Source organism: Triturus cristatus, chromosome 4_1 (genome assembly GCF_964204655.1).
Source record: "Triturus cristatus chromosome 4_1, aTriCri1.1, whole genome shotgun sequence".
Taxonomy (NCBI): domain Eukaryota; kingdom Metazoa; phylum Chordata; class Amphibia; order Caudata; family Salamandridae; genus Triturus; species Triturus cristatus.
This window is the reverse complement of record NC_140585.1, coordinates 288,217,785-288,233,158: the sequence shown is the minus strand read 5'-3', so window position 1 is coordinate 288,233,158 and position 15,374 is coordinate 288,217,785. Positions and strand designations below refer to the sequence as shown.

The following is a 15,374-nucleotide window of genomic DNA, read 5'->3' as shown; positions in this document are numbered from 1 at the left end:
AGAGGGCACAGGGATACCTTTCGCTCTGAGCCATATTCGAATACATTTGGTATTTTTCTATCCACATCTACAATCTACCCTGTTCTTTTCCTTCCACGCTTTTTTAAAACTAAACAGTGCAAATTCGACCCGAAGGTTTTGGAGCGCCTTATCACAGCATCATTTATATTACACAGGATCGGTTCATTTTTTAGACACAAAGCAATTACGTGATTTACCAAGAATCACAGGATATTGAGCGATGCTGGGACTCGAACATGGCTCCTCAGTTCTAAACTGCATTCATAAAGCCACATCCTCCCCCCATACGCTACAGGTAATGTATCCGCTTTCTGCCCTAATCCACACATTTCTCCACGATTTCCATCAGTTCTCTGCATCCTCACTTAACCTCTCCGCATTTGATCTTGACTCTCCTCATGTTGCCTTTCCAACTTCTATGCATGCTCTATCATCTGCACCCTGCACTCTACATGCTCAGTACCTACGCTATCACATTTATTCTAAAAACGGTAATTCTGCTGTTTACTTGGGCTTATCCTTCTTAAGGGCTGTCCACTCACCACATGCAGTCCTGACGCTTCATATGTGTTCTCGACTCTCCACTTACACACTCTACACTCTGAACATTCATTCACCACTGTGTAAATTCACCCTCTGTCCTACACAGCTGCTTTTCACCCCCACATGGACTTTTCATACAGTCTCACACATTCTCTCTACTATCCACATACTCTTACATTTTTTCTCCATGATCAACACCACTGTGCCCACACTGTTAATATTTACATCACTTTCCAGTGAACTTCCACTGTTTACCATGTACATCAATTGCCACCCAGGTGTATGCTCTACACTCCACTTTTGTACCCCATCCTGCACTTGTACACTACACCCTGTTCATCTGCTCTTAAGACTGCACATTTTCTTTATCCAGCATTTGCTCTCTCCATACTGTGCAGTAGCCATTCTCTACACCACTTCACCACATCTACGGTGTAGAATGTATATCTTTTCTCTCACCATGAACATCAGCCCTCCATGGTCCACACCCACTCTCCATTTTTGCTGTCACACTGGGAATTTGGTATTCATTCTGTTCATCCCCTTTCCATTGTCTCCACTGCACAATAGTCTCCCCCCCCCCCCATCTAGATGCATTGTCCACCCATGCTCTCCACTATGTACATCGGCTGTCCACCCTCCACTCGAGATCCTTCCTCAAGTCTACACACATGCTCCTTCAACCTTCATGTACACTCTCCACACAACAGATCGAACCATCAATAATGCAGCAGGTGCAGTGGCAAGGGAGTCCAGACGGGGTGAGGGGCATCTGCACCCTAATCATGGCACTGTTTCACTGCCTAAACAGGGCAGTAGGCCTTTTTCCGTTTCTGCATTGGGAGCCATGGTACTCTAGCACATGCTCTGTCTGTTGCGAGACATTTTGGTAGCTTACAGTAGGCTTAGAGTCCACCTATTGCTTACCCTGGTTGCCTTCATTATGCCTCTTATTTATTTTCTCATTAGTCAGCTTATGTAGGCTTTCTTTAAACTTTTTATGTTTTTTCCTACCCTGGAGCATGGACGTGTTACTCACGTTTCAGACAATACTTTTTTTTGGTTTTGTTGAAGCACCCTGAGAGTACCTGTGCTTTCCAGCTGTCTCTTTTGTACGTCTCTCCCTGCTGTATTCCTCTTTTTCACCATCTCTAAGTTGCTGTTGTTGGTTCCTCCTCACCCACCTTACCTTGCTCTTCTTGCTCCCCACCACCCCTTTGTCCATGTACTTCCCCCATTCACTCCCTCCATTGTCCATTTGCTAGCCAGAGCTGATTCCCCACCTTGAGTTGTCAGCTTACGGCCCCATCTCCTCCTTGCTTCTCTAGCCATGTCTGTCTACCCTCTGGGTGGGAGGGGCAGGGACAGCAAGCTGACAATGGAGAGTGGGCGAAAGGGACTGTGGCTCGGCATTGTTAAAGTTAGAGCTATTGGCATTGCTCATGACAATGCCGTTTCTTTAAATGTTTTAAAAACAAAAACATAAACAAAAATAATGTCATTAGCAATGCCAATAGCTCTAACTTTACCAATGCCGAGACCATTGCATTGTAAATGCTTGTCTATCTTTGCTGGGATCCAGACAGCAGTGAACGGATTATCCAAGTTTAACTAAAGTGGTCACTGAGCGGTCTAATTTTCCCCCTGAGATTCACAAACCCAATTATATTCTTTATGGACTCTCCTTTCCCCTTGGGTTTGGTATGACACTCCTTTACCGTGTGTCCCTTTTTACTACAATATAGGCATAAACCAATAGACCGTTTAGTTCTATTTCTTCCTTAGAAACCAGAGTTCTTATGCTACTAGTCAATTGGGTCCACTGTGGAATCTAAACTCACTGCATTTGTAGGCTTAGAAGGGGCGACCAGAAAAAGACAGACAAGACTCCAGGTAGATTACACTGAGATTGGACTTTTATCACTCCGTGATCTAGTCTTAAATTAAGGATAATCAGGTTTTGCAATCCGTGAGTTGTGGCCATCTCTGAGGCCACAGAAGAAAAACGCTCTTTTTCCTCCAACCAAGCTGTTACAGCTTTCAACCAGTAGAACTGTGATAAATATACATGGAGCTTGCAATTGCCCCATTTTAATTCTTGAAGTTCTTATCTGCCAATAAGATGGCTGCTCTTCTGTCAAAACGTTAATAAAATTCTGCTTGAAGGGTGGACCAGCTGTGACGCTGCGAGGTTTGTAGCCGTGGCGGACACCGGGACCCGCATCCGGACACGGACGACAAAAGAGGTGCCGAGCAGACTGACGGGCGGCCTGGGGGAAGTCCTCATGCAAGTCCGAGGATGCGTCCCCGCCCAGTAGGTCAAGCAACATGGCGATGGGTGGCGCAAGACTAAATTAAACCCCTGCTGGCGGCTGACGAGGCTTGGAAGAGAATAAAGATGGCGGTCCCATCACTACGAAAGCATTGGCACACGACATCAATGTGCATGTGAGAAACCCACGGAGACCACTACCATCCCGTAGCCCAAAAGGACTTCAAACTTTTTTGCTCTGAGCCCCCCTAAGCAAAATGTTTTAATGTCAAGCCCCCCTCCAAAACTTTACGGCAAGGAATGGGTGAGCGGGAGGGAAAGGGCTAAGCGTTGGGGGCATGGATTATGAGATCATTTCAGGAGTTCTTTCTTCTATAGCTCATAATCCACACTAAATATGAGACTTTTAAAACAGCAAATGAATCAAACAAAAACAGTTACTGACCCCAAAATATTGCCCCCTATAATTGAGGTGTTGTGAGCCCCTCACACTACTGGTCCTCAACGCAACTACACTTACTGCACAAATGATACCTTCAGTCCTGAGTATCAGGCTAGCTCCTCTGTCTCTTATACCCCTTCGACACCATGCTGGACCCTCACTCTAATCTTAAAACAGGCCCTTTCACAAAAAAGGGCTCCCACATGTTGTCTTCCTTTATCTGCGATGGTGTCCTTGGTCCTAATGTTAGAAAATAAGCTCCCATGCACCTTTTTTAAAGTGAGACTGTCATAATTTTGATGCAATGGGTCCCTCTGACCCCTGGGCCCCAGTGCTGCTGAACCTGTTTCACTAATGTTAGCTACTGCCTTGAAAAGGGGGCAGTCTCCTCTGCCCCTTGTTAAAAACATGGACTCCCATCTACACAAAAACCCTTCTCTGCTATCTCTCTGAGGCCAAACAAAGGGGTCTCCACTGCATACATTTTTCCCCTCCCATGGGCTATTGCTCTAAGGCCCAAATCAACACTGGCAAGTGCACAGTGGGCCCGAATGCTAAGAAGGAAAGATAGTAAACAGCCATAATTAAGGTTTAACGGGCTCCTCATACCTCTGGCTCCTGGTGCCACTGTACCTGCAGCGCCAATGATTCTTTCTTCCCCTTTATGTTAAAAAGCAGTAGGGGTAACCTGAGCTCTAAGGCTAGCAAGGAAAATGGGCACCCACTCCACTTCATGGTAAGATGGCCATAATTGAGCACCCGTGGCCACTTACACACTTTACAGTGTTACCTGCGGCACCAATGGATGCCCTTTTTTATATATAAAAAAGGCTCCCTTATATCATCCTCTTCCTTGGGGTATCTCTCGGAGGAAGCAGTCTCTGGCCATTTGTAACCATAAAAATTAAGCAAGCCCCCATACAGTGCTTTCTCTTCTGTGCCATCTCGTTGACTATATTTATGAATCTCACTCTTTTCCTCTTTTTCCTGGACCAATACGCTGAGGTCCTCGGGGTCAAGAGGACCAGAGCTCTGCATCTGAATGGAACCCTGCTGACTTCCTCCCTGCTACCCCCTGGACTCACCTTTTACAAAAACAACAGCCCCTGAATGGTTAGTGCTGACTTTGAGGTGCCTCTGCTTGAAAGCAAGGGTGGGGTGGTAGTGCAAACAGTTAAAGAGGAAACAAGGCTTTTCTTTTTTTTGTTGCATTTTTATCTAGTGCATACTCGACCCAAAGGTATCAGAGCACTTTACATGAGCACCAGTTCCATTACAGATGGACACATTAAGTTTTTTCAGGTGCAGGGACATTAAGTGATTTGCCCAGAATCACAGGATGCTTGAGCCTTCCGTCAAGACTCGAACCTAGTTCCCCTGCTTAAAGGTCAGTCACTATGGCCCTTACACTACATCCTCTTACCAGCCATTAATTGATTAGTCACTTAAAGCCAGGGCCACTGGAATTATGTGTTCCGGAGGCAGAAGCATTTTCTGCATGGTTATGGATTTACCACATTTGCGACATAATCCATCATCTGTTGCATAATCTGCAGATTTTGGTAAAAATTGTCATTCTAGTTACTTAAAACGTGGCTGGTGACGTGTTCCAGAGCAGGTAAAGGCCCTTCATAAAGGTTGATTGGTCATCTTGGATTGCTTATTGATGTAGTTGGGTGTTAAATTGGTACTAATGAGGTATAATAGTTCACCTGACTGTTACCATGACTAAAAATTAAAAGAAACTGAAATAAAGCTAACCACAAAATGTCAGATTATGCTGCATAATTTACCTTTTCTTCTTGCATAATTTAATCAACCTTGTTGCATATTTTGATCCTCTCTTACCACATAATTCCAGTGGCCCTGCTTTTGCGTCAAAGTGACAAAGATTTTATTTAGTGGTCATATAGGGGTGTTATCTTGTACTTAAAAAAAAAGCTTACAATAGGTACAGTCTGATCACTTATAACTAAAGGCTATATTTTGTAGGAATGTGTTTTTTATTTCAAACACTGCATCATTTTCAGCAGGCTATGTTAGACTGTGTGTAATGCAACTTGATTTAATTTTTCAGTGAATCTGTTTGCTTATTATTTTATAAGCAGTTGGCTGACAGTGAAAACAAAATACTCAGACTAGTTAGTTCTTTTCTTTTAGCCAACGTCCTGACACTCCGGGCTGCGCGTAAATGAAGACAGCCAGGAAATGCAGCAAATAAATAAGGCCGCATTTCCAGGCCATCGTCATTTAAATGTAATTAGAGAGGCATCTGCGCCCCCCTTGGAAACCATCCACGGACCCCCAGGGGGGCATGCCCCCACAGTTTGAAGACCTCTGCCGTAGCCTGATGCATTTCTACTATGGGAGTCCTGGACCCAGTAGCGCCTGGGAGGCAGCGCCGGAAATAAATTGAAATCGGGCATGTACAGTGACACTGGCAACTGCAGAGACCACTGGTGACCATGTCCAGACTTGAGCAGCGGCAGTATCCCCGGATGGGAACATAGAAGGCTTAGGCAGTGCCTACATGTAAGGCTGTGGACAGACGCCACCCAATACATTGAGGCACAGAGTGGCAAGTGGCGCAGGACTATTTTAAACCCCAGCGGACTACTACTGAGGCCAGAGAAGAGCCGGGAACCACCAGGGCGTGGCAGCACAGATGCGAAAACCCCACACCACATACCATGGCCAGCATAGACCACAGCGCTCCCCCTCTGAGGATAGAGCAGAGATAGAGGAGCGCAGGCGGTAGTATCGGGGGCAAACCCGGTCCAGACGAAAGCCTGAAAACGGGTGAGCGGCGCTGGGCACGTATTAGCAGCTGTTCACTGGCAAGTAACTGGGGGGCTTGTCAGATACTGAACAGCTGGAACGAAACCTGGGGTCCGGTGAAGATATTCCAAACACGCCCAGGCCGCTGTAGCATGCGGGACTATTACTTGGTAGTAGCAGCTGGATGGGCTTGGATATAACTTGGGGGCCACAGCTGAACTGAAGCCCTTCGTAGGGAACTACAGTGTGCACAGAATATAAACAGATGGGCATAACTGAGCTCGCTGCCGCCGCCTTGATGTGTATTTGAACGCTAATTCTGGCTTCTGGGCGCTTTGGGGCGTGTCGCACCCCTGTGGCAAATCGAGTACCTGCGTGGGCCATTGACTCACTCTGGGTGGCCATACTGTGGAAACCATCCCTACCCACCCTACTTTGGATCCATGTTGCATGGCGGCAGAACGAGAACCAGTGCTCCACTGACCCAACACCCCTCGACCAGCACCCAGTCCGACAAGATGCCCGAAGAGGGGGACAACCGACCCGATGTCTAGTAAATTGGATGCTGTATTGGCAGCGGTGGAAAATTTGGGCGAAGCCATGAATCAAACCCACACCTCTCTAGGCTCCTCCCTCTTTATCTCTCTGATTAATATAAGATCTTGGCTCTCTGGTAATCATAAGCGCGGAGATACCCTCTCGGGGGTTGAGTTCCTGCGCTATACAAGAATATAAAATAAATAAATAAATAAATAAATAAATAAATAAATAGAGGGCAAGATAGATAAAGTGGCCATCGACTTAAACCTTTCACATGCGGACCACTGCAAACTTAGAACATCCGCAATATGGCCACCATCACAGAGATCTCTCCACAGATTAGGGCAGAGAAGCACCAGACCCCCAGGATATAGCGGCATAGATTAGCAAATTTAGCGGCACAAATATGGAAATTTAGCGGCAATTTTGCGGCGTTTTATTTGGCAGTTTATCCTACAACAAACACAGATCTCTTTGTTTTTTGAGTTATTTAACACCATGAAGCTATGCATACATAACTGCATAAGCACATAAATATATAAACATGTTTTATTATGAATATAGGAAAGAGCAAAACTATTCATCATTTGAAATGTTCTAAAAAGAGGTTGCATCTCATCTCACCTACGGCCCAAATTACACTATCCCCTCCACCCACAACCAAACTGCTATTTTTCCCATAAACTAGACATTCCCATCATTGCTCCCAAACCCCTAAACCCATTCCCAAAACCCTAGAACACCCCAAATTACCATACCAAAAACGTGCATTACCGCGACCTCGCACAAGGCCTAAAGTCGCTTCAAAAATGCACTTTGAAACTAGGCCCAAAACACCCCTTCCCCTCCATAGATTTCCTTCAAAACACTTGCAAACAAAATTAGACATTCCCACCTCTGATCCAAGCTAAGTACATCCACTCGGAACCACCTGGAACACCCTGCAATCGAACCCCAAAAACATGTAAACACTCACATTTAACATGGGCTCCTATGGCAGCTCCTTTCTTCCTCGACTTTGACTAAAAACACCCTTCCCATCGATCGATTCCTCCCAATCTTCCTGCACACCCATGAATTCCCCCTCCCTACCACCCACAGCAGCCCCGTTCCTCTCGAGCAAGTGGAACACCCTTAAAACCACTTCTCCACCATCCCAAAAACGCCCGTTGGATAACATGGCATTTCGACCCTTTAAAAAAAGAAATTCTTTTTGCACTTCCCCTACTTCGATACTCTTGAAACTCACTGGGACAGTAGTTCCAGCGATTACGAAGAATCTCAGCAAAAATTACACAAATCCATTCAGTGGAAGGGGTACGACTTTTGCGTCAAACACGCGCCCCCCGCAAACACGCAAAATCGCCCCAAAATCAGCCAAATCTGGATCGATTTTTGCCAAACCACTGGCAAACCTTCCCAACACCAAACCACACAAATCCAAACCAAATCCAGCCAGCTCACAGCAGCTTACCTGGGCCTCTGGGCCTCCTGAGACGACGATCCACCACCAGCACCAGCCACAACGATACGATGTCGATCCAGACCGCCGCTCCAGACCAGGTGAGTCGAGTCGTCAGCACTGCCTGCTGTGAGGACCCCCCCTACCCCCCTTCTATTGGTCTATTGGACCCGTGGCAAGAGCCACTGGCCCAATAGAACAATAGAAGAGGAAGAGGGGCGGGTGGTCTGCTGTCTGCTGCTGGATGGGGGTGGGATGCCGCCAGGATTTCGCGGGCACTTTTGTAAAAATCGCGGCATTTTTACAAAAGTACCGATTTCGCGATTTTTTTGCAAATCGCGAAATCCTGGAGGGTCTGATTAAAGATCTCATGAACAGAGTGGAGTTCCTGGAGAGCAAGGCAGAGGATGCCGAAGGGAGAGCGAGGCGCAACAATGTACGCGTAATGGGCCTCCTGTAAGGTACAGAAGACAGAGACCCTGTAACTTAAGCTGAATCCTGGCTTCGTGCATTGCTGCCTGGGGAGGCGCACTCCCCCCACTTTGCCATTGAAAGAGCACAAGGAACTGCCTCAGCGACAGGAGCCACACTGACAAACCTCTTAGATGCCGGTGGAGGGGGAAGAAGCGCGTGAAAATCCAAACATCTCAAAACCTCAGACCCGATCCAGAACAGATGCAACAAGACCAACGCAAGGCCCTCCAAGCAGCAGCAGACATTGGAGGGGCGCACTGAGAGACCGCCTCGGTATCCAGCCTCCAGGGATAGGACAGTGAGGAGGAGCTATCGGATGAAATCTTAAACTCACAGGACTCGTGTGAACTGCCAGAGGTCACCCCTCAGGCTGCAGATCTTGCCTAGTTCACGTTGTAGAATCCCAGGCAGACATCAACCGAAACATGTTACTGTATACGCAAGTATAATAAGTCACTATTATTGCTTTCTCATAATACTGATTTGCTGCATTTACGTGTATATTGACATGGAGTAGAGTCTATGGGTGGGAACTGATGATGGAGCTTAGGAAACGAATAGACTCACGCAGTATGCTATGAGGCACACACCCCGGTGACACAGGCCTGTAACCTTTATTATGAGGCCCTGGCCTGCACTTTCTTGTTCGGGGAGCCACCGCGGTACCACATCTACTGCCTTGTAAAACACACACTGCTTGCGTAGAGAACCCCCCCTCCCCGTCATTGCCTGAATGTAGTTTTCATTTCCTGTTTGGACGATTGCTTGTTGCATTCTCGCCCTTTTGGTATTTTTAGTTTTAGTTTGTAATAGTTATGCCATCACTCACACACTGGTCGAAACATTCTGGGAAGTAGACATGTAACGATACAGCAACAGTGCCCAATCCCGACACACGTCTTCCTGATTAATATAGCCACTAGACTACTAATGGCTCACATGCAATTATTCACTCGATGTTATGGCGCCGATTAAAATATGCACATGGAATGAGAGGGGCTTTCATAGCCCGTCCCGCAGATACCTCATACACTCATATCTTAAGAGACATGTTCAGATTGCACTCCTACAAGAGACGCACTTGCCAAGACCTGAAGTGACAACTACAGAGGAGATGTAGGGGGCAGGTACATGCTACGGGCTACTCCGCATACGCTAGGGGAGCCCTAATCTGGGTTAGACCAGGGACCCCATTTCGTATAGAAGAATAACTCATTAACGTAGAGGGCTGTTATGTTATAGTGAAGGGGACACTAGATGGTAGACCCGTAGTCATTGCGTCCATATATGCACTGAACTCCAACCAAGCTACTTTCCTAGAAGTTTTGTCGAGCAAATTGGTCACCTTGCATGGGGTTCCGATCATATTGGGAGGAGTTTATAATAGTGTTCTTGATGTTTCCCTAGACCACTCCATCCCCTCCCCCCCTTCCCGGTACACCTATACACACTGCCATGAAGACGTTGACTAGCTGGGCTGCACAATGGTGTCTAAAAGACGCGTGGCGACATAGAAACCCACACGATAGGATGTATTCATTCTACTCAGGGCGCATGGCCTGCATGTTCGCCTAGACCTCATAATGGTATCAGATGACCTTCTAACAGCTGTCTCCGAACCACAATACCTTGGTAGGACACATTCGGACCATAACCCACGTACGTTAAACCTAGAATGGATATGTAACACCACCAGTTCTGAGATGGAGCTTACAACCAGACACATTGTTAGATGCTACATTTAAGGAGTCATTGGAAGCAACTGTAACAGTATTTCGAGGACAATGAAGGCACTGCCTCGTAACCATTGATAGAATGGGATGTCTTTAAGGTGGTTGCTAGAGGACATTGCCTGGACACACAAGCTGGCATGCGGAAACAGGTGGAGACAGAACTCACAGATATAGAAAGAAAGCTAGCGTCTAATGAAAGGGAGGCGGTTGAGGGCTCCAACAGACGGTTAACTCAACAGGAAGGATCATGCTTGCTTGCAAAAAAGACTTAAATGCCTTAACTATGCAGCGCATTCAGCTCGTACACACCACACAGTTGATAAGGCCGGCAGATTACTAACCTGGCTGATACGTCAAGATGAAGCAACATCGCCCGCCGTACCTATACGCTCCACACAGGGCACTACAGTGTATTCACAACAGAAAATACACTGAGTATACAACACACTATACCTATACGCACTATATAATGTGGGGAGCGAGGGACAGGTCAGAGCTCTAGTCATTAGTCAAACGCCTACTTATGGCGCACGCAGCGCGGACACACTAAGGAGAAACTGACACAGGTCAGCCACACGGTACCAGAGAGTACCAACGGAGAAACTGCGTGTTTGCAAGCCAAAGAGTTTTGAACTAATGAATTGTATTGATTTTAAAACTACTCGGAACGCTTTTAAGACAATCGCTTATTAAATACAAAGCTTTTAAAAACAACTGTTTAAAAAATTGAATTGAATTTGAATGTTTACTCACTGTGGGGAATCCTGATTTACGCCGAACAGTAGAACGGTTAGCTGGGCGGGGCAGGACTAGTGAGCACAGCTGAGAGGACCCGCCCTCGTGGGGAGCGAGGGACAGGGCAGCGCTCTAGTCGTTAGTCAAATGCCTACTTATGGCACCCGCAGTGCAGATGTGCATCGGGCGCGCCTAAGGCAAGTCAGTCTGCGCCCGTCCACGTCCGGACACGGCCAATGGCCAGGAACTATGCCGTAATTGTCCCAGAAAACTATAAACCCATTACATATGATCGAGCAGAACTACTCTCATTGAGATACTCTGGTGGAGCCCATTGTGAGATGACTATCTCCAACAAGCTTGATAGGTAAGGATGTGTCATGTCCACTTTCCCTGACTAAGTTTAACTCGGGAAAGGTTGAAGGGCCTCTACAACCAGACAGACCACAAAGAGTAAGCAGTGGAAAATAGGACTTATTAACAGTAGATCCTTGCCAGCACACACCACAGAAATCTTCATTTTCTATTAAGATTCTGAACTCGACATTCTCTTCGTGATTGAAACATGGTTGAAAGACTGTTCATCCCCTGACATAGTCCAAACACTATCCCCAGACTTCCTCATCCGAAGACAAGATAGGAAGGAAAAAACTGGAGGCGGTGTAGCAATCATACAAAAACGATTTTGAATGCATGATCTCTCCCGTTACTACCACCAACAGTGAGGCAGTACAATTCAGCCTTAAACTTTCTTCTAAGAACTCTTTTTCAGGCACACTGCTCTATAGACCGCCAGGACCCTCCACCCCATTCCTAGAGGAACTTCCTGGTTTAATAGTAGACATGGTGGCCAGCAAGAGCTCCATTACGCTACTGGGGGAATGTAACTTCCATATGGATAAACCAGATAATACCACAGCGATAAGATTAATTCATGACATGGAGGCCATGCAATTGAAACAATTGATAAAAATAAGCACCCATGTAAAGGGTCACATAATGGATGCCATTTCCTTGAACAACCGTAATCTAAAGGTAGGGACTCCAATACCAATGCCATGGTCGGATCACTACTTCATCCCGATTACACTTTTAAATCCACAGGCATGTCACACTAGTCACAAATTAACCGGGATTAGGAATAAATGGCCAAAATCTCTACCTGACAACATGAGGAATGAATTGGAGGCCCAGGCCCCAGGCCCCAGGCCCCAGGCCTGACAGATGATGTAGAAGAGGCCGATAAGATCTGGGCCAACTGGCTCAACAAAGTAGCAGCTCAACACCCACAGAAAAACAGACAAAGTAAGCTCCATGTGAGGAATAAAGCCCCATGGTTCAATGAGCAATTAATTCTGATAAAAACATCTTGTAAAAAAAAAAGGAAAGGCTGTGGAGAAAAAACTACGATCCCACCATCAAAAGCCAGTATAAGGTGGCTATCAGACAATATCATAGGGAGATGATTCAGGCTCAGGCCAAATTCTTTTAAGAAAAAATCAATACGGCGCATAATTGCTCAAAAGAACTATTCAAAGTAGTGCGCTCCTTAACTCCACCAATCAAGAAACAAACCTCCAATGCTCTTCCAAAAAAAGGTGTAATCAGATGGCGAAATGTTTTAAAAACAAGGTGGAAATACTGTATGAGAACCTGCAACAAAGCAGAAACATCATGAAAGTTCATTCCTACCCCCACACTTACAAAAATCTGAGAATTAAAACAGGAGGGGTACTAGATCATTTTGCGAATTTGCAGGGTTGAGGTCAGGTCCTCTACCTGTAAAGGATTAAATCTGGCTCGCCTCAAGATCCAATTACACCAGACATTTTGCTACATGCTGGCACAAGAAAAAAATCAACCACTGCAGCCTTGGTGTCGCTCTCTCTGTCCTAAGGCCTGATCCTAAAATCATGGAAACATGCAATCATACGGCCATTGTTGAAGAAACCACAGCTGGATACAGCTGAACCTGAAAACTACCGACCCATTTCACTCTTACCATTGCCAGGCAAAATTGCCCAGAAAAATGTGAATCAGACCCGGTCCCAATATATAGAAGAAAATCAAAAGTTACACAATACACAAATGGGATTCTGTCCCCAACATAGCACAGAGTCAGCTCTGTTGATGGTAAGCGAGGAATTAAAGAGTGCTAGGCCATGGGTGCACAGCGGCTATCCTGCTCCTAGATCCGAGTGCCGCATTTGACACGGTGGACCATTGCACATTGATCAATAGGTAAAGGAAGCAGGTATCACAGGTACAGCGATAAAGTGGCTGACTTCATTTTTGAAAGACAGGTCCTTCCAACTGTTGGAGGGGGATTATCTATCTGATACCCTCCAACTATCGTGCGGAGTCCCACAGGGTTTGTACTAAGCCTCACACTTTTTAATTTTTGCATGCAACAATTGGCAAGGATAGTACAAGAATTCGGTCTATCCATAGTATCATACGCTGACGATACACAACTTGTATTATCAGTGATGAACGACCCCCACTCCTTGCACAACAACCTGGGTACACGAATAGCTGATTGGATGTGTAAGTGCTCCCTGAAACTGAATGGGGATAATGGGGAACTTATGTTCCTGGGCAACAAAACAGTCCCTAGGAATCTTATCAGCTGGCCTACTCAGTTGGGAGAACCCCCAACTCCCAAGACTGCCATCAAAAACCTGGGAATCTGGCTAGATGAAAATTTAAGTATGGAGACCCAAGCAAAGAATCTCTCAGGCAAATGTTTTGGTTTACTCCATATGCTTCGAAAAATTCTCCCTATCTTACCTGAACATTCTTGCAGAACTGTGGTCCAAGCATTTATTATGTCACAGCTGGATTACGGGAATTCTTTGTATCTGGGCGCACCCAAATATGTCATTAACCGGCTGCAGGTAGTACAGAATGCCGCAGCAAGGACCTTGCTCCAAATCCCGAGACAGCAGTCAACCAGGGCAGCCCTGAAGACACTTCACTGACTTCCAGTTCAGGCTAGGATCAAATTTAAGGCAGTCTGTATCGCCCACAGAGCCATGAATGATAGAGGACCTACCTGTTAAATGGTAGCGGCAATTTCAGTCGATAACCCTTCAAGTATTGCCCGGCGGTAATCGCCTCTTATACCATTCGATGTTAAACCAATAAAGAGGCAGGCGCCGGACACTGGAAGGCAGGAAACAAAAGTTTTATTCCGTCGGAGCAGAACACATCAGATCAGACAGCAAGGTATCGTCACGAGGTGCTCTAACTGCATCTCTGAGGCCTGGCCTCTTATACACAGGTTTATGACTTTATTGCAGGGTTATCGTACATGGCACATTCTTGAGATTGTCTTGGAACATGAAAGAACATCCTCGGAATCCCCACTTCGAGCTCGTTCCCAAACATATCTACAGTAGGAGATGGCTATCACACAGCTGGACATTCCGCCAATTCCCGGGGGTGTGTGCGACCGGCCGGGTCTCAGGGGGTAGGGGCTTTGATCTACTGTAATCCCTTTGATGTGGGGTGTTTCCCTTACAGTAGGGGCAATAAACTGCATCCGCAGGGCTAGGTGATGGCCTGGGATCGATTCGGACAATGGGGCGCAGAGGAAGGGGGTTATCAAAAGAGATGCATCACCATGTATGGGATGTCGGTCAGGCGTGGGATGTGGTTCCATGGCAGGGTCGCGCAGAAGGAGAGGGTTTATGGCCCGTGAATGAGAGAGCGGGGGTGGCCGGCGCGCGGGGGATGCTTGCAGCGCCAGGGGAACGCGCTGGCGATCGACAATGAGCAGGGGAGAGAGTGGGATGCCTAAAATGGCGGCCGTGCGTTCGCTGTGCGTGGCGCTGGGGAGAGGCAAGATGGCGCAGATAATGTTCAGTTACAAGCTAAATTTCCACAGTCCTCCCTTTTAACATATCTCGCCAGCTTGCCTGGCCGACATTCACCTTCGTTAACCCTTCAGCTATAATATCGTTAATGTTTTTCATACATTCCTTAAAGATACAGAGTTTTTAGGGCAGGCAGGAGTAATCTGACACATTTGTACATAGTTACATACAGTTGATAAAGTAGGCGAGGAGGTAGTACATACAAAATGACATCAGCTGCGCCGCATTGTCAGGCCCAGGGATAGGAGGAGGGGAGCTTGTTTGAGCACAAATAGGATACTGTAAAGCAAAAAAAATGTTTCTGGCAAAACAAGGGATATTTCGTACATTACTTAAGGCCCAGACTTCGTGTGGATCAAAAATAGTCAGCATAGACGTGTGCATGGCTGGTGTTGTATGAATGTCATTATACAAAGTTAGATTTTCTTAACTTCTCAGTGTACAGTCGGAAGTGACTGATGCAACATCATGAAAACTCGATAGGAAGATAGTTAAT

The 15,374-nt window shown here is 46.4% G+C and overlaps 1 long non-coding RNA gene across 4 annotated transcripts in view; it reads right to left on the bottom strand.

Moving 5' to 3' along the window:
• LOC146854298 (uncharacterized) overlaps positions 1-8,776 on the bottom strand; it is a 208,390-nt gene extending 199,614 nt beyond the window's left edge. For all 4 annotated transcript variants that reach the window (XR_014981204.1, XR_014981207.1, XR_014981206.1 and 1 more), the window contains exon 1: positions 8,071-8,776. This is a non-coding gene — a long non-coding RNA (uncharacterized LOC146854298). The remainder of the gene's footprint in view (positions 1-8,070) is intronic.
• Positions 8,777-15,374: the final 6,598 nt, after the last annotated feature.